We start from the raw sequence: 25876 nt of genomic DNA on the forward strand, positions 1-25876 counted from the left end.
AATTTATATAATTATCTTACTTTTCACAATTTATTTCATGATTTTCTAGTACTTTAGATAACTACTGGAGAAGCAGATAGGAACTGAGATCATTCTCCAAAAAAACACTGGAAATCTTGTCTGATCACACCTCTGGCTTAAGGGATATCGGCAGCATTTTCGGGCACACTACAGCGGCCATATCACCTGTAAAAGGGCTTTAAAAAAATCTAAGGCCAAAGTGTAAGTGATCTTCATCCAGCAGAACCACAGCATGCATATTCCTCTCTGTATATTGCTCCTTTCCTTCGAAAGAATACACAAATAGAGAACTTGAGCATATTCACAAGATTGAGTCATGATCTTAAATCCTCGAACTCCAATAGGGTTAAGACAAGGTGTTAGGAGCAAACCCATCAATATCAGTTGTACAGTGGCAATCCGTGTATGCTTAAATTGCAAAAACCACCATCTGCCACTTTGCAGTTGGAACCACTAGACACAAAGCCAAGAAAAGTCAGGGAAAAACCTCAAAGATAGACGCCAGATTTGACAAATCAACTGGCTGAGTGTATCCGCTCAGCAGGGCACTAAAAAAACAACAAAGCGCATTAGTGCAAACATGCACACCCAAACCCCAGGCAGCACATATTCTGAGCTGCCCACAAGGGACTCTGAAAGCATTGCAAAGGAAGAGTGTCTTGTTTAAAGCTGTTGGAAACGTCCCATTTTCACGCACCAAGACACCAAGATTTGGCAAATTTCAACAAGAGAAGGAGGGGGAGGAAGTGGAGAATTATATTGATATTCTTATTATTTTATTCTTTCCCTCCTTTTTCCTAGACTGGGACTCAAAGCAATTTGTAACAATTAAAAAAAGATGACAATTAAAAATCCACATGAAACAAAAGTGAAGACGCTATTAAACAATCAGAAAAAAATTAAAACCAGGTTAAAACATATCATTAAAACGCACACATACACATCAGCATAAAAGTTAGCATTATCCAGTGCAGTGTATAAGAGAGACCTGATACAATCACTCATCAAATGCCTGTCAAAATAGAAAAATCTTGCTTGTCTATGAAAAGAGAGTAGGGAGGATACCAGTCTAACTTCTCTAGGAAGGGAGTTCCAGAGTCTGGGAGCAATCACTGAGAAAGCCCTCGCCCATGTTGCCACCAGATGTACCTGTAAGGGAGGTGGGATACAGCGAAGGTCCTCTCCAGCAGATGTTATAATAACAATATTTATTTATACCCCGCTCTTCAGCCAAGGCTATCAGAGCGGCTTACAATTTGTTAATTAGACATTAATGGTGGGCTGGTTTGTAATGGAGAATTGTTGCTAGTTGTTGTGTGCTTTCAAGTTGCTTCCAACTTACAGCGACCCTAAGGCGAACCTATAATGGGGGTTTCTCTGTAGCTGAAGCTAAAGAGGGTGAGTTGCCCAGGGAATCAAATCCTTGTCTCCAGAGTCATAGTCCAATGCTCAAACCACAACACCATTCAAATAACCTGGACCTGGATCATGACATGAACAAAGGATCATGGCTTCACCTTACTCAAGCCACCTCAAACAAAACTTGTTTGGATTGTTTGAATACAAAGCCTAGGTCCTACCTGTTTTTACTCAAGTTACACTGAAACAAGTGGAAGCTGTAATACTGTACCTCTCTCTTTGAGCAATCCCCATACAGTTCAATGGAGTTTACACCAGGAGAACTTCCTGAAAGACCGTGTCCATAGCAAGAACAACTGAACAGAAAATGTCTTGAAGAGTGATGACCTTGGTGAAATAAGGCTTTAATCAACATTAGCCTGTTGACTAGTCTCTTCTGCTGACCTCACCATCCAACATAAACCAGCACTCTCTCTATGAAGTGGAAAAACAACACACCTTGTTAATTCCTCCTCTCTTCTGTTTTTAAACAGAAATTGGTAAGAGCTGTGCAATGTATCACCATGGCAGGTTATGACTGAATTGACCATACAGGAAAAACTCTCAACCTCAAGAGGCAAACAGTGAGGTATACCGTAATGCACATGCAGTACTGCATTATGGATGGATCCTCTTAGGGATTATTTCAAGTCAGGCTTACGTTACAGCAAATCAAACTGCACAAGGATCCAGGAAAAAGACCCGAGGAATAAAAATGGCCTATCTAGCGCAGGTCAAATTACTCAGACAGCAAAGTATGCCCAGCTTCGCCAAGGCAATAAGAAACCAGGGTTTTAGTCACATGGTTGCAAGGAGCAAGGGGAGGAAAGGAGGAATGGGTGAGCCTGTATATGGAGTTACAATAAAGCTCTGTGTGTTATTATCAAGGGCATCTCTTCCAAATCCGTTCTTAACTGATCTTACTGCCAGTCAGACGAGAACTATTTTCTATTCAAGGAAACACTGTGGATAGTCTCTTATTGCAGAGCCTAGTCTGCAAAACATTTGGGACCTCAGGTTAGATATCCTAGGCCTGCATGGGACATAGCTTTTGTACCTTGTGAATCATTCTTAGATTTAATAGACTTATTTAGTATACCTTTTCCAAGTGGAACATGTACTGTTGCATCTAGTTAAAAGAAAAGCAACAATGAAGTTGGGCTTAGTTTTAATACACTAACATTATTTATAAAAATAGTTTTTCTCAAATTTTTATATTTCATTTTGCTTGCATGTGTACATGTTACAAGTAGAATTGCACATCAGAACACTGGAGACTCCCAAAGTACTCCAGAAACACAATCTTAAGAAAATCCACTGAGTTCAATGGGGTTGCTTAAACGTACCTAAGAGCACACATATCCAGGAAGATATTTATCAGTCCCACTGAGTGCAATCGGACCTTCATATCCAGAGGGGATCTGTTCCAGACCACCCCACCCTCCACAGATACAAAAAAACCCACAGGATCTCAAGTCTCATTTCCCCTAATTGTGGTGCAATACATGCATGGCCGCATGCACATGTCACCATTTGGACTGTCAAGGCTTGCCGTCCACGGATGCTCAAATCTGTAGGTGACAAGCCTGCGGATGGTGAGGTCCCATTGTAGAATGGGACCTACCCCCAAGTAACCAGTCTTAAGAATGCAGTCTTATTCAACATGTGAGATTTTCCCACAACTTTCCAATTTGGTCAGCAGAAGTTGTCACAGTGTTATTTCACCAAGATGGTACATTATGAAATTAGAAAATGAAACTTCTTCTTCCCAGATCCATTCATGCCAAATCCATACAATAGATCTGACCAACACAAAAACTTCTGGACTGACATCAGGTTTCTCCCTATTTACTGTCTGCTTCCACCCATCTAGGAAAAATAATTTCAAACTTTCAGTATATACACAGCACTCCCCTGCCCTATATGGAACACCCAGGGCAGAGACAGAGAAAGTGTAATGTGGGGTCCCCCACTCTGGTTCTTTTGGTCCTCCAAGGACACCACTACACCCAAGTGTAAAAACTTGGAGAGTCACAAAATGCCCTCATGTTATTCCTGGAGACACCATTTATTCTTTGCCCTATCAAAACCTCAGCCTCCTCAAACGAGATGAAAATTGTTTTAAAAACTCTTGTACAGTGGAACCTCGCCATAGGCGGGTGCGCCATACGCGGCCTTGAGCATACGCGCTTAAGCCGCGGCGCGCGCACGGGGCAGAAGGGGCAGCACGTCCCATTCAGTTGAATGGGCGCGTGTGCGCCCGTTGCGCCGCGTGCACCTCCGCGCCACCGTGCACGAGCCCCATTGTTTACAATGGGGCTCAAGCATAGGCAGAAATCGCCATACGCGGCGGGATCTGGAACGGATCCCCCGCGTATGGCGAGGTTCCACTGTAATATAAACTGGAAGTATACATCTGGTCATATTATTTTTGACCAATTTTTCAGCTCAACATCAATTGATATGGCAAGTCAGCCACAACTGCCCATCCCTGATTTAGGGACTGCCAAGTTGCTCAAACATGAGGGCTGCAAAGAGTTAATGCCTACCTTACTCCTCCACCTCCTCCTGGATTCATGTGTTAGACTTGGTCCCCATTTCTCTAACAAGATGCAACCATCTTACAATGTCCATTTACAGTGTTCTACAAATAAATTAATGGGTAAGCAACTGAATGGCCCATGGTGTGCCCCATAGACTGTTGTTGCTACCAAATTCAGGTCTTCTGTATCCATGGATTTTCCATCCATGGATTCAACCATTCGCTGCTTGAAAATATTCATAAATAAATAAATCATTCCAAAAAGCACAACTTGATTTTACAATTTTATATAAGGGATACAATTTTACTCCACCATTGTATACAATGGAACTTGAGCCTCTACTGAATTTTGTATCCACAGGTGGTCCTGGAATCAAATCTGAGTGGACATCAAAGGTTCACTGGTAAAATAGAAAAGATCAGGGCTTGGAAAAGTTACTTCTTCATACTATCACTCCCAGCATGGCTGAAGGGGGCTGTAGTTCAAAATAATTGTTTTAAAGCATTGGGGCCCTTTCATACTTAACAATTACAGCACTAATTTCCACTTACACCCTATGGGATCCCAAAATATACAGTTTAGGGTGCGGTACTTAGAATTCTCAGCCAGGGAGCTCTGCTGCCTCACCAAACTACAAAACCATGGATTCCACAGAATTCAATAATGCCAATTAAAAGTGGGACATAGCACCGTAATTGTGTAGTGTGAAAGGGCCCTGGTAGAGATAAGCAAGTTGGAGGCTTGGGGCACAGGGCAACAGAAGATAAGAGAAAGAAATAGGGAAGAAGCAATGTAACACCTGGCTGAAGAAAACAGAAATAGTACTGTAAAGAGTGAGAGAAGAAGGTTTTCCATGAAACTGTGGCACAGAAAGAAGTGAGCTATTGGCTACTGGAAGACTTGCAGTTAGGAATGTGTGGAGTGTGCAAGCATGACAAGATGGTAGACATGTGGAAATGGAGAAAGGAAAATGCAGACAGTTAGGGGACAAAGAGGCTCAGGCACAAAAGAGGATATTCCAAGGGTCCCAGAGAAAATGGTGTCTGAGACAGAAGGATCAAAAGAGAATACTGAGTCCAAAATTATTACCAAATAGGGGGTGCGGGTATCGGAAAATTTGCCTGTGCAATCCCCTTGCATTACTAAAGGTAAAAGGTAGTCTTGAAAGTGGTTTTGGTTCTGTAGAGATATCATTCTGGCAACAGGTGAATAAATTCACTTTCCATTTCTCCATGCTTCTTAATTATTTAAGCATTATGGTGTTGTTGTTGCTTTTTGCTGTTTTTCAGATCAATACGACTAGTGTCTTTCTGCAATATTTATACTTTAATTGTTGATTTTATTATTACTGATATTTGATTGTTTTATTTCTTATTGTGGGCAACCCTGACTACTTTGCTGCCTTTACAGTGACCTTTAAAACACTGTAAAATATATGAATTAATTACCGTGGGATAAAAATGTGATGAAAACCAGGCACAGGCCTTTAATATCCAGAAATTGCTTTGCTCAACCCACCCACCTCGCTCCTTGAATCGTACAGTAACTTTTTAAATTTCCCCCTTGCAAATGTAAAAAAATCTATGATCTAGGCAAGAAAACCAGGAGACATGACTATCAGTGTGTTAGGCATGTCTGCAGTCTTCAGTGATGTGCAGCATTAGTAAGCAAGTGTCTAGAAAATAACTGATAATTGAGTCCACACCCATCATTCAGTCACATCCAATTTCAGCCAGGTATCCAATTTGGGAAGGTGGGATTGGGGAAGGGAGAAAAGCCTTGTTTCTTGCAAGCTGCACCCACAAACTTCACTCTAACAGTAAATAAGAATTCCCAAACATTTTCAGGGTGGCAACGGAAATTTTCCAACCTACGCAATCATCCCAGATCTGGAAGCTCTTCCAAACATTTTGAATACTAGAACAGAAGAAATACAGGACTCATAATGCTGAAGCTGACCCAGCAAATCTAAGACTATATAAAGCATAGGGGCCAGAGCAAAGAGTATTTCATCTATTTGTGGATGGTGACTGAGGGTATTAACTGATCAAGTCTGGACTAAGGATCTGAAACAACAACACCAAAGTGATTTATATCTGAGGCATCTCCAGAAAAATAATTTTGTGGGGAATTTTTTTTTTGAACCATGGAACAATATGCTTTTCACTTTAACTTAGATAACATTTGGCAAAATCTGCCCCCCAATGTCATATTTCTGCAAGTAAATTGGGTGAAGAAGTCTGTGATATTTATTTATTTATTTATTTTGCCCAGCCTAGCTGTTCCAAAGGAACATTAGACGGTTTCTCCACCATTTGACTGAGCTGATGAAGTTGAGAGAGGATTTATCTGAGCTGGGCTGCAGAACAAAGATCAAGCCACAGCAGCAACAAAGGTGGGGGGAAAGTAGGTGCAAAAGCTATTTTAATCAGTACTGCAAAGTTCAAGCCTACAGTTTTTATAACCGAAGACATTCTTCCTCAGGAGAAGCAAACACTGGATAATATATTCATGTGCTAGAATCTGAATGCAAATTCACCAAGTCTGTGTACAGGGTTTTGCTTTTTTTGTTCTTTGTAATTTTCAGTTTCCCCTAAGATTTTATTTTATTTAGTTCAAAAGTAGGTTGGGATTTAGCTTGGTTAGTTTTAGACTGTTGTTAAAAAATAACACTTTTTAACACTGGATATTTTGTTTAAGCAGGAGGTTGCAAGTTGAACAGCTGAGAAAGCATCACCTGATTTGCCTCTCTGGTTAATATTAGGAATATGCAAAGTGCTGGATTGCAGCTCCCAGCATTCCTCACCATTGGCTGTACTGGCTAAGGCTGGTGAGAGCTGCAGTTCAATATCTGGAAAGCCACACCACTCCCATCCCTGTTCTAGATTATGAAAACATAGAGGTTAAACAATGACAAAGTCTACAGGCCAGACCAGACACACACACTGGTTATTTTATTATTGTCCAAGAGCTCTCTTAGACAAATATTTGGGGGATGGTGTACACAAAGAAAGTCTCACTGCACATTGAAAGTCAATTTCTCAGGAAGAAGACCCACTAGGAAGCCTTTTCCCTGAACAGCCAGCTTTCCATATGCAGGGAGCTCTTGATACATGGGTGCACTTCCCACCACCTTCTTGATATACTGGAGCCACTTCCCATCAACTTTGCATATTAGAAGCAGTGCAATTCAATGGGAAAACATCTAGATGATCTCCCAAAGTACAATACACTGAAGCACTCCAGTATAATATACATATTTTGGGAAATAAGGGGTCAATGTCTAGCTGACATCATCCAAAACGATCATTTAGTAGACAGACCAGACTCATATTGTAATGCATGTTTTTAACTACTACGATACAGAAAATGACAGGACTAAACGTTACACCCAGCAAGTCAAAAGGAAGAGAAAGAGGGTGTGTGTGTGTGTGTTTACTTGTTAGACCCACTGGCTGCACACAGAGCCATACTTACAAAGCCTCTATAAAAGCACAACCCCTTGTGTAACTATTTTCATGCTAACATAGTGCCTTAACAGGATTCTGGCCTACATTTGTAGTAGAATTAATTTGTTGCTGATTTTTCCACTTGGTTGGAAAAGAGAAGAATGACTAGAAACCAAGGTTGGGAGTAGCATGAACATGCATTTGCTAAACAAGAAAATACTTTTTGTGAAATTCTGACATACATAATACCAGAACCACCATACCACAGTAGGTTATAGTGGCAATGGGCTGAAGTTAAGATGAAACGAAGTACATTATTTATTGGCTGAAATTCCCAAAGTCTGGCTGATAATAATTTAAAACAGACTGATGGAAATTATTAAGATTTAAAAAAACGCTTCTGTTTTTCTGTAGCTTGCTTTTTATATGTACCTTTTTTGTTCAGAACTAGTAGAGTTGTGATGAACTGGGAGGACTCAACATTGGGCACTGCCTTATAAAGGCAACTCAGTGTATTATTTTTAAACTAGAAATCTAGACACCTGTCCCACACATCTAATGGCTTCCTTCCTGAAGGCAGTACAAACTTGTTATGAAGTTTATAAATGTGCCATCACACACACACTGCCGTACCCGTATCTACCAAACTGGAATAACTAAAGTCATCTAATGCTGTCAGATTTCAGGGTAAGAGTGCTGCCTTGAAAAGTCTGGGAGGGCATCTCTCTCTCTCTCTCTCTCTCTCTCTCACACACACACACACACACACAAACACATGTGTACATCTCTTTATTTTTAGACTTTTTAAAACAATGAATAGTGTACAGTGTGCAACTATGATCAGTGTTTAGTGTTATCATGACTAACTGCATTGCCAGGCTTCCTCTTTTAACATCTCCATGGCTTGTTTCCTGTATCATCACAAAGGGTCATTTCTTGGCTTCAGGTTTTGGCACTGAAATCACAGGGTCTGGCAATATTAGCCATCCTCCATGAAGATAATCTGAATTTTAAATAAATAAATGTAGGAAAGGTGGACAAAAGTTCTTTCCAAAATCACTTATTTTATCCATTCAGGAATGCCTTTAAATCCTTCTCTCCAAAGCTTGGAACAATTACTTTGAGTGATTGTATCCCCCAGAATTCCCAAGCAGCATGGTCACTAGTAGTGAAGCAGAAGGAGGTGTAGTCCCCCAAAAGTAATTTTTTCCAATTCCTGCCTTCCTTTTTTTGGCCCTTTCCCCACTTCCCACTACAAAACTCTGTCAATATATTGCTGAAGTCCAACGATATTGTTTCTTTTTGATGAAAGGCCTTAGCACTCTAGCTTGGGCATGTGTAACTTTTCATCCACTAAATTTAACAGCCTGCCAGACAAATATGGTGGCCTGACAGATGATTGACTATTCATATTTATGTCTTTGCAGATAGGCAGCAAAACCAAGAGATTTAACCAAACTCCAGGTGGCCAGTTATGCATTCTTATAAGACTATTTGACCTGAAAGGCCACAAGATGTATTGGATTTGTACACAGCTTCCTTCAACTTGATGTTGTCCCAAAGTGTTGGACTATACCTCCCATCATCCCTTTATAACTCCAGTGCAATATATCTGGAGGACTCCAGGATGGAGAAGCCCAGTTTATATCATCACAGATGCCAGGGTGGTGCAGTGGTATGAGTGTTGGACTACAACCTGAAGGATCAGGGTTTGATTCCTCGCATGAGCATAAAAACCCACTGGTGATCTTGGGCGAGTCATGGATGGCAATGGCAAACTCCCTTGCCCAGAAAGATATATGATAGTTCACTTTAGGGTTCCCATAAGTCAAAAATGAATAGAAGGCACAAAACAACAACAACAACAACAATGGCAACCGTCCTCTGGAGAAATGTGCCAAAAAAACCTTATGCCACAAGTCAAAAATAACTTGGAGGCACACAGCAACTACAATGGCAAGCCTCCTCTTAAGAAACATGCCAGGAAAACCCTATGATAATTCATGTTAGGGTTGCCATAAGTAAAAACAACAACAACAACAACAACAACGACTTAAAACAGAGAAGGAACAACCCTTTGCTCTCTTGTCATTACTGGTACAATCACTCTGACTTCTGCAGCATTTGTGCTGTGTAAACTTCACAAGAGTCAACCCTGAATGACTCTGCCCACCACAGAGAATATGGCTGAGCCAAGGAGAGCTCTAGGATATCCCCATATAACTCTGTTCAATGAATGTGAGCCTTTGTAAGTAAGAGAAGAGCACTACATGTACTCCTGTTCCTAGAACACAGTCAGTGTCCAGGAATAAGGCCTGTCTTTCTGAGCAACCTCTCTGCAGCAGCTGATGCTGTTTCACTTGGGACTGTGAGTGTGCTGCCTTATTTGGGTAGAAGGAGCATTCATATTGACAAGAACTGAAGTTCTGCAGTTAAATGTACCTGATATTTACTAAATAATGTAAGAAAGGGGTTTCAACCTTTTTAAAATACACAGATCTGAAATGCATACCGTACATTTTCTGGTCTTTGCAGATTTGAAGAAAGCCAAACAAGAGCTGGCACTTGCAGCTTTGGTGCTGTTATCAGGATATGTGAAGTATGAAGGAAGTTGCTGGGCCGGCAAATTAACTAGTTCATACCTCTCAAAGCCATGTATTTCTTGCTCCAGCCTTTGCTGCGAAATTATTTCTAAGGATCGCTTCTAAAGGCCTCAGCTTTACAGACACTCTGTTGCGTCCCTTTATCATGACAGGGGTGTGTCTGTACACAAGGAAGTGGTGTTTCATCTTCTGTGGCGAGAGGTCTGATTATTCAAAATGCAGCATGAGACACTGTTTGGCACACTTCCAAAGACACACACACATATATAACCACGCATCCCTTCCTTGCACTACTCTAAAGAGAAAGTTGGGCAGTGAAGTCCATGTTCAACCTACAGTGAGCCCTTTATATCCACAGATTCAACCATTCATGGCTTGAAAATATTTTTAAAAATAAATAAATTCCAAAAATATAAAGAGCACCATTTCACTATTCCATTGTATTTAAAGAGACTTGAGCATCCATGGATTTTGGTATCCACAGGAGGTCCTGGAACCAAACCCTAGTGGATACCAAGGGCCTACTGTATATTTAATTTTAAATGCTCTATGTCAAGAATAATAATAATAATAATAATAATAATAATGTTTTTATTTATACACCGCTTTTCTAAAAATCAAAGCGGTTTACAGCATATACATAAACAACAATAAAACCATAATAAAACCACAATTAAAACCACATTAAAACCCCATCTCATGCCAGCCCAACAGTGCTGACGTGAGTCGTGAAAGTTGTTCTATTGTAAGCTAATACTAGGGCTTCTTTGGACTGTAACGTCTCTCTTTAGTTGAAGCTGAATTTGCACTGACTCTCAAGTCTTCCACACAACAGGGGCTAGTCTATCTTTTCTAGGAAAGAAAAGCTGCCTCCTGTAACCTTTTGCCAAAACCTGCAGAGTGACAAAGTAGCTGGATATACATATTTTAAAAATTATATTATAAATATACTTCTTTATGTGGCCAGACATGACATAGCCAATGAGTTCAGAGGCCAAGAGGCAGCCTCACATGGAAACCTGTAAGGGAGAAAGAATGCATTTGAAGAAAAGGCATCGGAAAGGGCAGGAAAGAACAGGCAAGCTGTAAATGTAATATCGGAGCCATTAGCAATAATCTTTGAGAACTCCTGGAAAACAGGAGAAATCCCAGCAGACTGGAGGAGGGGAAAAGGGGAAAAAAGAGGATCCAAACAATTATCATCCAGTTAGTCTGACATCAATACCAGGAAAGATTCTGGAGCAAATCATTAAACAGAGAGTCTGTGAACATCTAGAAAGCAATGCCATAATCACAAAAAGTCAACACGGGTTTCAGAGAAAGAAGTCATGCCAGACAAACCTTATCTCTTTCTTTGATAAAATTACCAGCTTGTTAGATGAAGGGAATGCTGTGGATATAGTATATTTTGATTTCAGTAAGGCCTTTGACAAAGTTCCCCACAATATTCTTGCAAACAAGCTTGTAAAATGTGGGCTAGACAAGGCAACTGTTACATGGATTTGTAATTGGTTGACCGACCGAACGCAAAGGGTGCTCAACAATGGCTCCTTTTCATCCTGGAGAGAAGTGACCAGTGGGGTCCCACAAGGCTCTGTCCTTGGGCCAGTTCTATTTAACATCTTTATCAATGACCTGGATGACAGAATTGGGAGCATACTTATCAAATTTGCAGATGACACCAAATTAGGAGGAATAGCTAATACTCCAGAGGACAAGATCAAGATTCAAAATGACCTGAACAGACTAGAAAACTGGGCCAAAGCTAACAAAATGAAATTCAACACGGAGAAATGTAAGGTACTGCACTTAGGGTGGAAAAATGAAAAGCACAGATATAGGATGGGGGACACCTGGATGAATGAAACTACGTGTGAAAGGCATCTGGGAGTCCAAGTAGACCACAAGTTAAACATGAGTCAACAGTGTGATGTGGCAGCTAACAAGGCCAATGCGATTTTAGGCTGCATCAATAGAAGTATAGTGTCTAGATCCAGGGAAGTAATAGTGCCACTCTGTTCTGCTTTGGTCAGGCCCCACCTGGAATATTGTGTCCAGTTCTGGGCACCACAATTCAAAAAGGCCATTGAGAAACTGGAGTGGGTCCAAAGGAGAGCAACTAAAATGGTGAAAGGTCTGGAAACCATGTCCTATGAGGAACGACTTAGGGAGCAGGGGATGTTTAGCCTGGAGAAGAGAAGGTTAAGAGGTGATATGATAGCCCTGTTTAAATATTTGAAGGGATGTCATACTGAGGAGGGAGCAAACTTGTTTTCTGCTGCTCCAGAGACTAGGACCCGGAGCAATGGATGCAAGCTGCAGGAAAAGAGATTCCACCTCAACATTAGGAGGAACTCCCTGACAGTAAGGGCTGTTCGACAGTGGAACAAACTCCAAGTGTAGTGGAGTCTCCCTCCTTGGAGGTCTTCAAACGGAGGCTGGATGGCCATCTATCGGGAATGCTTTGATTGTGATTTCCTGCATGCCAGGGGGTTGGACTGGATGGCCCTTGTGGTCTCTTCCAACTCTACGATTCTATGATTCTATTTTACAAAAATGCAGTGACTAGGACAAAGGAAGTATACAAGGAAGAGCACCATGCAGATCAGACAGGAATCAGGAAAAATGTAACCCAGATATAAATACAGGTAGAGAAGTATGACTGATTTGACTGGAGAATCAATCTTTTGAAGGTCAAATCACACAGACTTTTGAAACTGAGATTGGCATAGTTTTGTTATGTGCCTCAGCACTGAATGGTTATTGGACAAAAATAAAATAATAAAAATAAACTTAGTTCTCCCTATATTTATAGTAGTTGCTGGTTCTACTGACTTAACTGACCAACAGTAGTTAAAAGTATATCCCCCATGTAAGACCCACAAGGTATATTCCTGAAAATAGGTCCACAAGCATTTCACCTGTCTGTTCATACTTGATTTTGTTGCCACATAATCCTGCGTTTGGAAAAGCTCTTGGCTAATCCTATCCATGGCTGCTTAAAACGGAAGACCATTCTGTTCTGTTAAACTTACTATCAAGGGTTTTTTCTTTCTTTCTCTTTCTTATGTTATAATGTTCCTTACCAAATCACCTAGAAGTGCTTTTCTTTAAAAATGGTACTGATGGCCAAGCAATTGAAGTTTTTCACAAGAAAAAAAGAGCATAAAACAGGTGTATAATACAGATCTACCTTGAAATGGAAAGGCCAATGAACAATGCTTTCACCTTAAAATACATTTCATGGGAAAGTTTAACTGAACTGAAAGGTGCAAACAAAAGCTCTCTTCAAAGTTAGTACCAACTATAAAGTCTAAGCCTGTAACTGAACCAATGCTAAACATACAATCATGCTTTTCAAAAGCCAAGCCCTCAAAGTATATGTGAAACTAAATGAATCAGAAATTTGATTGGTAGTGTTTAATAATAGTTCACGTGTAAAATGTATGAGTAGTGTCATCCACAACGTCTTTAAAAAATGTATCTACCATTTGTTTCCAAGGATCAATGCTGAGATAAAAACCTTCTACCATATAAAATTTTGTCCTAGATGAGTTCTTTAGTGTTTTCCTATTCCTTCACATTTCACCTAAATATTAGGGACTATTGTATCTTATTGTATTTTCTGTATTGTATTTCCCTACTGCTGTTAGCCTCCCGGATTCCTCGTGATTGGGCGAGATACAAATAAATCTATATTATTATTATTATTATTATTATTATTATTATTACTATTACTATTATTATTATTATTATTATTAAATATTAGGGGCTGAATCCAATGGTGGATGTGCTCTTGTAGAATAGTGGATTGCAATATACCTGAGAAGGTTGCAATCCAGGATGTTTTAAAGACGAGGAAAAAAAGGTATTTCCCCCCCCCCCCAAATAAATCTACTTCCTCCAATGACATTTTTCATCAGTCCCCACATTTTTAGCCTTGTAGTTGAGCATTTAGAAATACAGTTTAGACAACCAAAGAAAAGGGAATGGTAGAATCCTACAAAATGCAAAACTTCAAAAATTTTAACTTTGCACATCTAGAAGGAAGCCTTTCCATACATGTACTCTATGCTACAGGATCTATCTCTGATGCATTTACACCTGTGTATGAAAATTCATGTGCTGAGACGATATTTCATCAAATTGAGCAAATTTAGAAATCTTGGCTTTTGATAATAAAATATTAGAAAGAATTTCAAGTGGACAGTTGCAAGTTTGCAAAAAAAAATCTTGGCTCATTAGATTTTATTAACATTACAATAAGCATATTATAAAAAGCATACAACAATTATTATAGTATTTGCATGAAATGAATTTAATTCCTGGTCATTGTTGCTTTGTTTATACAACTATTTCATAAAATATTATCATTTTAAATTTACAGTCGCCCCTCCATTTGCACGGCCTTGGAATTCATGCCCTCGCTTATGTGCGAGCGGCAAATGCGGGGGGACATAATGGGACACGAACCCACAGGCATGCACCACCATTTAAGCCTATGGGGACTGAATATAAGCAAGTTTCCATTTTTCCGGGGGAGGGGGTGGGGTGGTCCGGAACAGATCCCCTGCGAAAAAGGAGGACTGTCTGTATTTATTTGCTTTTTTTTTTTAAAGCTTCACTACATGCTCACTAACTAAAATACATGAATTGGGAGTGGGGGGGGGGGGGGGCTTGTCATTATGTATGAAAACATTTCCCCAAAGAAACTTCTTTTATGATGACCAGTGCCGCAAGCTTTCTGCCCCTGCCAGTTTTGGTCTCTGCCACTGATGTGAAAATTGTCTCAACTCTAGGATAAACTCACTCCACCCACTATGCCCACTCACCCCTTGTCCTCCAAAAGCAGCTCTGGAGAGCTGGGAAAACCTGCTGGAGAGGGTTTCTAAGCATCCTGAGGGGGCTACTATGGGAAAGGGAAGGAAGAAATTTCCAGAAACTCATCCAGTAGGATGTTTGATCAAGATAAATTTCCTAAGGACAGATTTCCATGGAAAGTGATAGACTCACCTTCACTGGAAGTACAGTATTTGAGCTGCACCTGAATAGGCATCTGAAAGCTGTAGCTTCAGAAAGCTGTAACTGAATAGTCTACTGAACAGGGGATTGGACTAGATTACCTCTAAGATACCTTTCAGTCCTATGATTTCCTTCTCTATACTGAAACAGAAAGCTTAGATAGCCTCACACTACATTTCTCCTCCTTAAAACAACCAATTAAAGGAGGTCAAATATTATCACCACATACCCCTAATACAGTGTCAAGCATTGTCAAAGGCGTTACCCCAAAACCTTCATATGATGCCATTCACAAGATCTTCTTCAGAAGCATTTCTGTCACTTTTAGAAAATTAATGAAAGGAACTACACTTGTCCCTCCACATTTGCAACTTTGAGGATTTGATTATTCACTAATTTTATTAATATGTTATCTCTAGGAATATCTAGGTCCTCCAGCACAACTCTATGGTCAACTTTAACTAAAAGTCACATTGAAGGACCTAGAGATTCTTGGAGAGAACAGTCCACAAGGCATTTGTAGCTCCTCCAACACAATTCTATGATCAATGTCTGGCAGATGTTCACCATAGAATTGCACTGGAGGATTCCCAGAGAGGTGTTCTCTCAGGTAAAAAACATAGTGCTTTTGTTATTTGAGGGCTTTCCATATTCACGGGTATCCTGTGCCCCTAATATGGAGGAACGAGTGTACTTTTAAGTTTTAGGAACACCCTACACGAATTCATGATATGGAAAGGTCTTAGAAGAGCACAAATGGAAGAATATTTTTTCTTTTTCTTTCTCCCCCCCCCCCCCCCCTTCATTTTCAGCTCTTTTGCCTTCAAGAATAACTTTTCAAATTTATCCAGCTTTGTCTGATCTGGAAGAAGTACCTCATCCACTTTCACACTATTTTAACTTCAGCCAAGTTATCTATTAAATTTTCTTAACAGAACACTAGCTTGTTGATATCCCCATCTATAATGCCTGAGAATGGCCTGGTGCACTTCACAAAGGATGGAGTAATGAGAAGTTATGTGGGCTGCATGTTCTGTCTGTCTAGGAAATCTAAAGAATGGTATGCCTCATTGAACAGTAGAGCTCTATGGTATATACCTCTGTGATATATCCTTAAGACTTAAGAAAACTAGAAATCTATATTGTTGTTCTCATGTGTCTTCAAGAGAACTTTGACTTAAGACAACCTGTCATGGGTTTTTCTTGAGAAGATTTACTTGTACATGCTCTACAGTCTGCATTATTTTAAATGCTTTTTATCTGATTTTATATGGTCTGGTTTTAAGTAATATGAAATGTAATAATGTTTTGGTCTTTGGAAACTATTGTTATTATATTTCTTGCCCCAAGTTGACTTTATTGCATGCCATCATGAGATCTCAAAACTGAGAGTGAGCTATAAATATGTAAATAAATAAATAAATAAGATTTATTCAGAAGAGGTTTGCCATTACCTTCCTCTAAGGCTGAGAGTCTGATTTGCTGAGGATCACCAAGTGGGTTTCCATGATTGAACAGGGCTATGAATCCTGCTTAGCACTCAAATTGCTGGTTCCTGGAAATTAATATACAGAGGAAATTTTATGAACAACTGGGCCAGAATTCAGGATCAGACTTACAGATGCATAATTTGGAGGTATACATCCATAGCTGATCAATATTCATGGCCCCTACGTAGTCATGATCATAGCTCTATTTCCTTCAATATAACTATTCCCCCAACTTTACCAGGCATCAGCCATGAGATGAGAAAAAGGTCATTCTGCTGAAGATCAGGGCACAGGAGGAAGAAGTCTTCACCATCCCTGGCCAACCAGTGGGGCAGCAATGATCATAAACAGGACCTCTGTCACACTTCCCTGTCACAGCCTTGCTGACTTGTAGGAAGGGGTGGAAAGGTCATCCATCCACACCCTGAATACCAGCAGAACAGAACCCCTTCTCTCTATAGTAATGCCCAGTAAAGCAGGTTTTGGGAGGGGTTGACTGAAAGATGCTACTTAGCTACACAACTAAGGCAATTACTTAACTAAGTACAGTCGGACATCCATACAGATTCTGTGTCCACAGATTCCACCATTCCCTGCTTGAAAATATTCCAAAAATATTTTTCCCAAAAAGCAAACCTTGATTTTTATCATTTTATGCATTTTACTACATCACTGTATATAACTGGACTTGAGCATTCACAGATTTTGGTATATATAGAGGTCCTGGAACCAAACCCATTGGATACCAAGAGCCCACTATAGCGTATGTAGAATTCTGACCAATAATTTTTGTTCTCAGTTAAAAGATTTTTTGTGTGTTTGCTTGTGTGTATTTAGACAAAAGTCTGTGCAACTTCAGAAGCCATCTGCTGTGCTATTTGCTGTTTGTGATTTGTTCTTGTGTGCCTTCAAGTTATTTCCAATTTATGGAAACCCTAAGGCGAAAGAGTCATGGGATGTTTTTGGCAAGATTTGTTCAGAGGGAGTGTCCCTTTGCCTTCCTCTGAGTCTCAGAAAGTGTGACCTGCCAAAGTCATCCAGTGGGTTTTCATGGCTGAGCAGATATTTGAACCCTGGTCTCCTGAGTCATAGACACTACACTACCCTAACTCTTCTTGAGCTACCTATGTCCAAAGTCAGTTGGTTTCAGGTATTGATCATTGAACAGTAACACATATACTTGTCCAACCTCAAAGGACTGACATAAGCATGCTTCCATTCTAAGTAGAATGATTTAGAACTCACTCTCTGAAAACCCCACCAATCTTCTACTTATTTTGCCTTCATCACTGAAAAGTTGATTTTGCATTTGTGACTATTAATATCAAATCACACTTTTTTATAGACAGATATAGACACACACACACACACACACAAAATCTGTAGAGGCATGATACTTTGGAGCAGGACATAAAACAAATTCAATTAAAAATGAAGACGGTAAACTTTTCTTAAGACACAGCAAAAAGCATCCAAAATATGTTCATGTTTATAAACACCATGCATGGATCAAGTAAGCAAGGAGTTGTTTGCAACAAAATACATATCCTAGAAGACAATCAAGGAATGTGATTGTCTGGATTTAAAAGTAACAGAATTACTTTTTCACACAATTCACAGCACAGGTAACTTGTGCATCTCGATGCTATAGGACACTGTGAACTCAAACAGAAAGGACAATATTAATAAATGGAAAAGAGATCCCATAGGGACTAGCATGCGATGAGAATACATGTAGCCCTCCTTATCCACGGATTTTTTTTTTGTTTTTTATTTATATACCGCTATTCCAAAGATCATAGCGGTGAACAGCAAGTAAGCTAATTAGCAAGTAAGTTAATTTGCCCCCAACAATCTGGGTACTCATTTTAGCGACCTCGGAAGGATGCAAGCCTGAGTCGAGCTTGGGCCCTTTTCTGGTCTTGAACTCGCAACCTTGTGGTTTCGAGTGAATGGCTGCATTACAGGCATTTAACCACTGCGCCACCAATTATCCTGATTCAAGCATCCACCAATTGAAAATACCATAGGCAAACCTTGATTTTGCCATTTCATGTAAGGAATACCATTTTACTATGCCATTATATTTAATGGAACTTAAGCACCCACAGATTTTGGTATCCATGGGGGGTTCTGGAACCAAACCCCAATGGATATCAAGGGTATTGTACCACCTCATTATTTAGATATTCCCAGTGGGGGGGAGAAAGAAGAGGGCCATATTTGCAACCCATTTTTTTCAGATAATGATAATGAGGGATGGGATACAAAGGGGATACATAGAGAAGAAAAACCAGGATGCGATTTACTAATTCCTGCTCAGAGTCAGCTTGTTTTTCAGAACCCATGATTCAATAATCCAAATGAAGCTCAACCACATTTGTACAGTGAGCTACCAGGTAACTGAGCAACTTATCTAAGCCACCATAAAAGACGTTTCTTGAGCCCATGGTGTGTCACCACCAAGGCTGCAAAGTCAGTATGCCAAACTTCTATTTTCTTACAGTCTGACTCTGATGCCTCCATAAATGTCAGATGTATATTATTAGTACATAATAACAAATGTATATAACAAAAGTACTGTAGTAAAATGGTAGCAAACAGCATTTCATCACCACCATCTGAATCATCAGGTTACTTAAACGCAGAACATACAATATATTTATTTGATTTAAAACTTCAGAACAAAAAACTTGCCTAGATTCCTGTGAAAGTAAATGTGCACCCAAATATGCATTTAATAAATTTTAAAAGGTTTTTAACAGCACTATCCATCTTAAAATAAAAGAGTACAGCAGGCCCTTAATATCTGTTGGTGTTTGGTTCCAGGAGCCCCCGTGGATAACAAAATCCATGGATGCTGAAGTCTCATTAAATACAATGGCATAGTAAAATTGTGCCCCTTATATAAAATGGCAAAATCAAATTTTGCTTTTTGGAATTAATATTTTCAAGTCATGGATGGCTGAATCCATGGATAAAGAATCTGTGGATACTGAGGGCTGATCATATAAAAAATTAAGACTAACAACCTAATATACATATTCCCATAACATTATAAATTTTTATTTTGAAGTCGGTATCAGTACATTTCTACCAACTCCGACCCAAAATTGCTTCCAACTCTGACTCCACAACCCTTGCCACTACATCTGCTGATGGGGTGTATTCCCTTTAGCAGATGCAAAATTCTACCGATAGATAAAAGCCTGCTCTCTTTGACATTTTGCAGGAAAGGGTCTCAATCTGAGCTTAAAAGTGGTGCCAAACCTCCTCTACACTCTTCTGCAGAAATCAAAATGCTCTCTCTCATACCCTGAGTGGCTAACTTAACAGGTTACCTAAAGACCCTACTGACAAATATTTCAGAGCCGTGAAGCACCTGAAGCCTGACTTTCTACATTCAAACTGTTTTCGGCCAGAGGCAGCAAGTATACCATCTGGCAAAGCCAGTATACAAAAGAACAGACTATTATGTGCTACTCCAAGCTTCTCCTTTTGGTTCCAAACAATGCATTTTCCCATACTCCACCTCCTTTCCCTCCTCCTCTTTTCCAAAAAAGCTAAACCATTTGGGCCAGGAGCCAGACACTGTACTTTTAGAGTGTGTTAGTGCTACTGCACTTTGTTCACAACATGTCCATTTCCCCCTTGGGGACAGCCTCCTAATTTGCTTTTTTCTGAAACAGAGCAGCTGTCAGCATGGGCTGTATGAAAAATGTGGGGGATCTCCTTTCTAGAAGCACAAAAGCAAGATGTCCCTGTAGGTCTGCAGTAACTCAACTCAGAAAGCCACGTCTTTGAAAACCTTTTTTGTGCAGACAGTTTCACTTCATGCTCAAGGGATATGATTACATGGATGCAGGGTTCCTCACCAACTCTTCCAAAAATGCCCATTCCAACTGAAGCACTATATTGCATAGAAAGACAGGTAATGCTTTAACAACCGAGTTTTCCAAAGCAACATATGCCACGTGCAGAAAATATTACTTATTCTTCATGTTAATGTACAATACTTACACCTCAGCTATGCTTAGCTTTAAATAAGAAATCAACAAAATATTTAAGACATGGAAAGGAAGGTACTTAACCCCTACATTTAAACAGAACTTGGAAAAGTACTGTTTGAGTGGGGATTACAGTTCCCAGAATCTGCCAGTCAGGATGGCTAGCCAGGGAATTCTAGAAGTTATATTCCAAAACTCTGCATACTGCAGTACTGAGGATGAACTCTTTAATCTGAAAAGTGCATATAAATGTTGCCCTTGTCAACAACAAAACAGGATGTTTCAGTTATGAGCACCCTTTCCTTAGGAACACAGTGTTTTATCTTTGTCTTTGTATAGAAGGGTGCGTCCTTCTGTAGCCAAACCAGTACCATCAATGTCACAAGGGGAAATATGATTCAACCAGGATTGGCTCAGGATTGGCAAGAGTAGTTGGGGGGGGGGGGGGTTGTGAGGGGAACCCAAAACTTGTGAAGGGAACCCAATGTGATCTGAGCTTGTCCAGTGGCCAAACTATGTTGACTGATAGGAAACCCAAAACTGATGGTGATGAGGAAACAAGTTCCTTAAAAGAGGACATGAAACCTGAGTAGAGTGTTCTACACTTAAACATTTTGTTGCAGATTCCATAAGTGTTTTCTTTTTTAAATTTATTTTGTTTTAAACTTATACTGCTCAGATCCAGGCTATCTGGCAGACCGTATCACCCCCTGTGACTCTGGCTGGGCCAAGATCCTCAGGTGAGACCCCCCCTTTGTTCCACCACCGTCACAAGCACAGTTGGCGGGGATGCAAGAAAAAGAAAGGACCTTCTCAGTGACTGCCCCGAGACTTGTTTTTATACTGAACTATTTTAAGTGCTTTTTATCTTTTAATGGTATTTTGTGTTGAAGTGCAGCTCTAAACCATTTCAATACAGTTGGTCCTCTGTATCCACCCAATCCACCATCCGCAGTTTGAAAACATTAAAAAACATATACATCCCAAAAAGCAAACCTTGATGTTGCCATTTTATAAGGAACAGCACATTACTACAACATTGTATTTAATGGGACTTAAACATCCATGGATTTTGTTATCTACAGGGAGTCCTGGAAATAAACCCCAGTGGATACCAAGGGCCCACTGTATTGTCATTAGTTGAATTCTATTTTAACTCTCATACTTTTTGTGTGCTTGTAGATGTATTGTTTTTTTAAACTGTAATCCACTTTGAGTCCCAACTTTGAGAGAAAGGAATAATAATAATAATAATAATAATAATAATAATAATAATAATATTTACTGCATGTTATGACATAAAAATCTGCAAATCTGCTCATAAGATTTTCTGGAGCTCCCCTTCAGGAAAAGGGTTTTTTCAGTGGTAGAGCCTCAACTCTAATATTCCCAGAAACTATCTGTATAATCCTTATCTAGCACAAGTGTTACCATCTTTCAGATGCATAGCTAGGCTTATCTATTCTTTGTTGCTTTTAATATTAAATACCTCGAGCTACAACATTGTACATATAGTAGTGTTTTATTTGTATCTATTTTTTATCTTTTTTTTAAAAAAAACCCATCTTTTTCATTGACATTTCACAAACACTTCATTTGATAATGGGAATAACAAATATTAACATGGAACAAGGTCCCCAAAATAAGTTCATTGCTATTATGTACATCATTACTATTTCAATAAAGAGAGCCAACTTGCTGTACAAGCAAGCCTCTTTTTACAACAGGTCATGTTATGTCCTCAGTGGTGTCATATTCTAATTCTGAGTTCTGTCATTGCCATTTCATTTATTACAATTATCTATTGATTTGTTTATAGTTTTTAATAGTTTCCCTTTATGCTGCACACAGCTTTGCAGATAGGGAAATAACTTCGTTTAAAACAATTTAAAACAAAGGTAAGCCACTCTGATGGCAGTGATAAGCCCTGTCTAAATGGATGAAAACATTAACAAAATACATATATTTTCTTGTACCAATCCGATGAGTTCAGCATCATGTATCAAGAAGCAACTTGCAAAAATTTCAAAGCAACCCCCCCTCCCACCATAAGAATCAATATAGTCAGATATATTGAAAAAGGTAACAGATTCCCCAACAAAATATGGGAGAGATAAATAGAAGGTTGATCTGAGTTACTGCTAGTCCTGGCTGAATTATTGCAGGGGATCAACATGGGTCTCTGGACCACCTCAATTTTTCTACCTTTAATTTTAGCTCATTTTTTTTGTTAAAATTTTTATTGTACTTTGTAACCTATGTTATAGTGCTACAGTTTTTATGATTGGGATGGGGGTTAGGGTATGGGATTATTTTTAATTGTATATTTATGTTAATTGTATTTTATTGCTTTCTTTGTCTTGCAACCTGCCTTGATTCCTTCAGGAAAAGGTGGTGTGTGTGTGTGTGTGTGTGTGTGTGTGTGTGTGTGTGTGTATATATATATGTGTGTGTGTGTGTGTGTGTGTGTGTGTCAGTAAAACTGAAAAGGTTCTCCACCTTACTCCCATTGGAGCAAATGTGCTGTAGCGGTCTAAGAGCTGGACTAGGATTCTGGGAAACTGGGGTTCAAATCTTTATGCAAACATGAAATCTCACTGGGAGACCTTAGGCAAGCCACTTCCATCCTGTGAGAATGGCAATGACACACCTCCTCTAAACACACGTCAAGAAAACCCTACAATAGGGTTGGCATAAGTCAGAGCCAACATAAAGGCATATAACAACAATCCTGTCCTCTAGTTTGGTTGCCAAACTAACGAAAAGCTGGGGATAGGGAGAATGACTAGGAGTGGGTTTTATTTTTAATATATAAAAACTGAAACCTCAGCTTCAGTTTTTGTTGCTGTTAACTGCCTCCGAGTTGATCTTGACCTATGGCGAACCTGTGGAAGAGACATCTCCAAGTGTCCATGTCTTCCCCTGCTCTGCTTAGTTCATGTAAATTCATACCCATGACCTCCTTAATAGAGTCCGTCCATCTAACATGTGGTCTTCCTCTCTTTCTACATCACCTTTCTCAGAATTATTGCCTTTTCCAGTGAGTCATGCCTTCTCATGATGTGGACAAAGTACAACCACCTCAACTTTATTCTCTTGGCTTCTAGGGAGATCTCAGCTTTGGTATGGTAAGCTAATTCCTTAGCTGAAGACACACTGAGAGGCATCCCATACCTTAAATTTTCTATCAAGAACCATCCCCCCCCCACACCTCTTTTGCTACACTTCAGTGTCTGAATGAAAAATAAAGGTTGATCCCACCTGTAAAGGTGAGGTCTGTCCCCTCCTTTTGCTATAAGGGCTTTTACCTCAGCCCCTTCTGGTATAATACTTTCCAACAGGAAAAGTTTTCTTTCTTTCTTTCTTTCTTTCTAAAGGAAAAACATTTGTACATACTCTCCAATTGCAAACAACAAAGGAGCCTGGCCTATCTTTTTTTTTATAGGATGCCCTGCAATATAGGTACTGGCATTGACAACATCCTGCCTTATGCACTCACATATCAAACTTCTCTAATTGAGGCCACACAGATCAAGCTATCATCCCCCGGTCTGAGCACACAAGGAGGATTATTATGTTCTCCTCCTCCTCTTGGCATAATGGATACTTCATATGAAAACAATTGCTCTCACTCATCTGCATCCCCATCCTGGCTGGTCTTAATCCCCCAAGAAGACAAAGCATCTAGATCCTGTTCAAATGGAAGAAATCTAAGGAGAATACATTCCACTAGAGAATAAAGATTAAACTACAGGAAATTATGGAGGGGGAATGTATAAATATTGAAAACTAACCTGCAAATATACCATGAAAAGCCTGTACTTCACATAATAATAAGGGATAGCACAGACACAAAGGAATCATTTGGCTAGTCTAACACACACACACGTGCGCATATACCCATCCACATATATTTATAATTAAGATGAATTTCTAAACATTAAAATTCTTAAGATTTTAAAGAATTTACTATTGGAACTAGTATTCTGGCTTGTGCCCAGAAAGCAAATTGAGGATTTGTCAAGCTGTGCTCCCTAGTACCAAGGCCAGTTTGCAAAATGTGTGACTAGCATTTTGTCATTTGTAAAGGGTCTTCATTAATCTGACCTGGCTGTGTTTCACCATGATGCTAACTGCTCCAGCTACTAGGAAGCACAGCTTGCCAAACTACCAATTTGTTTTCTGGGCACAATTCAAAATGCTGGCTTCATTCTCAAACATTCTTAAATGAGCTGGTATATCTGAAGGATTGTCTCAAGAGAGCCAGTGTGGCATAGTAGTCTGAGTGTTGTTCTACAACTCTGGAGACCAAGGTTTGATTCCTAGCTTGGCAATGAAACCCACTGGGTGACCTCGAGCAAGCCACACTATCTCAGCCTCAGAGGAAGGCAATGGCAACCCTCCTCTGAACAAATGTTGTCAGGAAAACCCCATAAGTTGGAAATGACTTAAAGGCACAACAACAACAACAACAATAACAACAATTCTCCTATCAGTTACCAAGATGTTTGATGATTGTATTTAGAGTTCCACAAATCCTAAAGTATGGGATGCAGTGCCTTAGTGGTGAAGATGCAAATTCTGATGATCAGAAGATTGGAAGGTTGGTAGTTCGAGGTTTGAGTGCTACATGATGGAGTAAGCTCCTGTCACTAGTCCCAACTTCTGCCAACCTAGCAGATTGAAAGCATGCAAATGCAAGTAGATATATAGGTACCACTTCTCAGTGGGAAGGTAACAGTGTTGGGTGTAGTCATGCTGGCCACATGACCACCAGAACAGTCCTTGGAAAACGCTGGCTCTTTGGCTTAGAAACGGAGATTAACACCGCCCCCTACAGTCGATTATGACTAGACATTCATGTCCAGTGACTACCTTCACCTTTTTAAATCCTAAAGTACAGTGGTTGGCAATAAAAAAGCAGGGACTTATCAGCTCTAGTACCTTGCCTCTGGAATTGCCTCTTCTTAATTCATCTGTCAAGTGACTGCAGTTTTTTAGGCAACAAGAAAAAACAATCCTATTCTCACAATAACTTCATGACCCCTGATTTTACTTATGTTGCCACTGTTTTGTCTGTACCATTTAGGTACATTCTCAGGAATCTTTGACTAAGAATTGATGGTTTTATAAAGAGTAAGGATGCCATTCTGCCCCCTGCCAAAAAGACCCAAACTTTGGAAACATTTTGTAGCCCAAGATGTACTTTTAAAAAGTCCATACACAAGTACAGTGGGTCCTTGGTATCCACTGAAGTTTGATTCCAGGACCCCATGGGGATGCCCAAATCTGTGGATGCTCAAATCTCATTTAATACAAGGGTGTAGTGAAATACTGTCCCTT

General features: G+C 39.7%; 1 protein-coding gene across 10 annotated transcripts in view; it reads right to left on the bottom strand.

Moving 5' to 3' along the window:
* Window positions 1-25876, bottom strand: part of ZNF462 (zinc finger protein 462) — a 159693-nt gene that overhangs the window by 104611 nt on the left and 29206 nt on the right. For 8 of the 10 annotated variants that reach the window (XM_089488627.1, XM_089488624.1, XM_089488628.1 and 5 more), the window contains exon 2: window positions 16491-16591. The exons of the other annotated variants lie outside the window; for them this stretch is intronic. The gene's annotated coding sequence lies outside the window, so the exon portion shown is untranslated. The remainder of the gene's footprint in view (window positions 1-16490; window positions 16592-25876) is intronic. 10 annotated transcript variants of the gene reach the window in all.

This window comes from Sceloporus occidentalis, unplaced genomic scaffold (genome assembly GCF_023333645.1).
Source record: "Sceloporus occidentalis isolate IW3139 unplaced genomic scaffold, rSceOcc1.0.p SCAF_1, whole genome shotgun sequence".
Taxonomy (NCBI): Eukaryota; Metazoa; Chordata; class Lepidosauria; order Squamata; family Phrynosomatidae; genus Sceloporus; species Sceloporus occidentalis.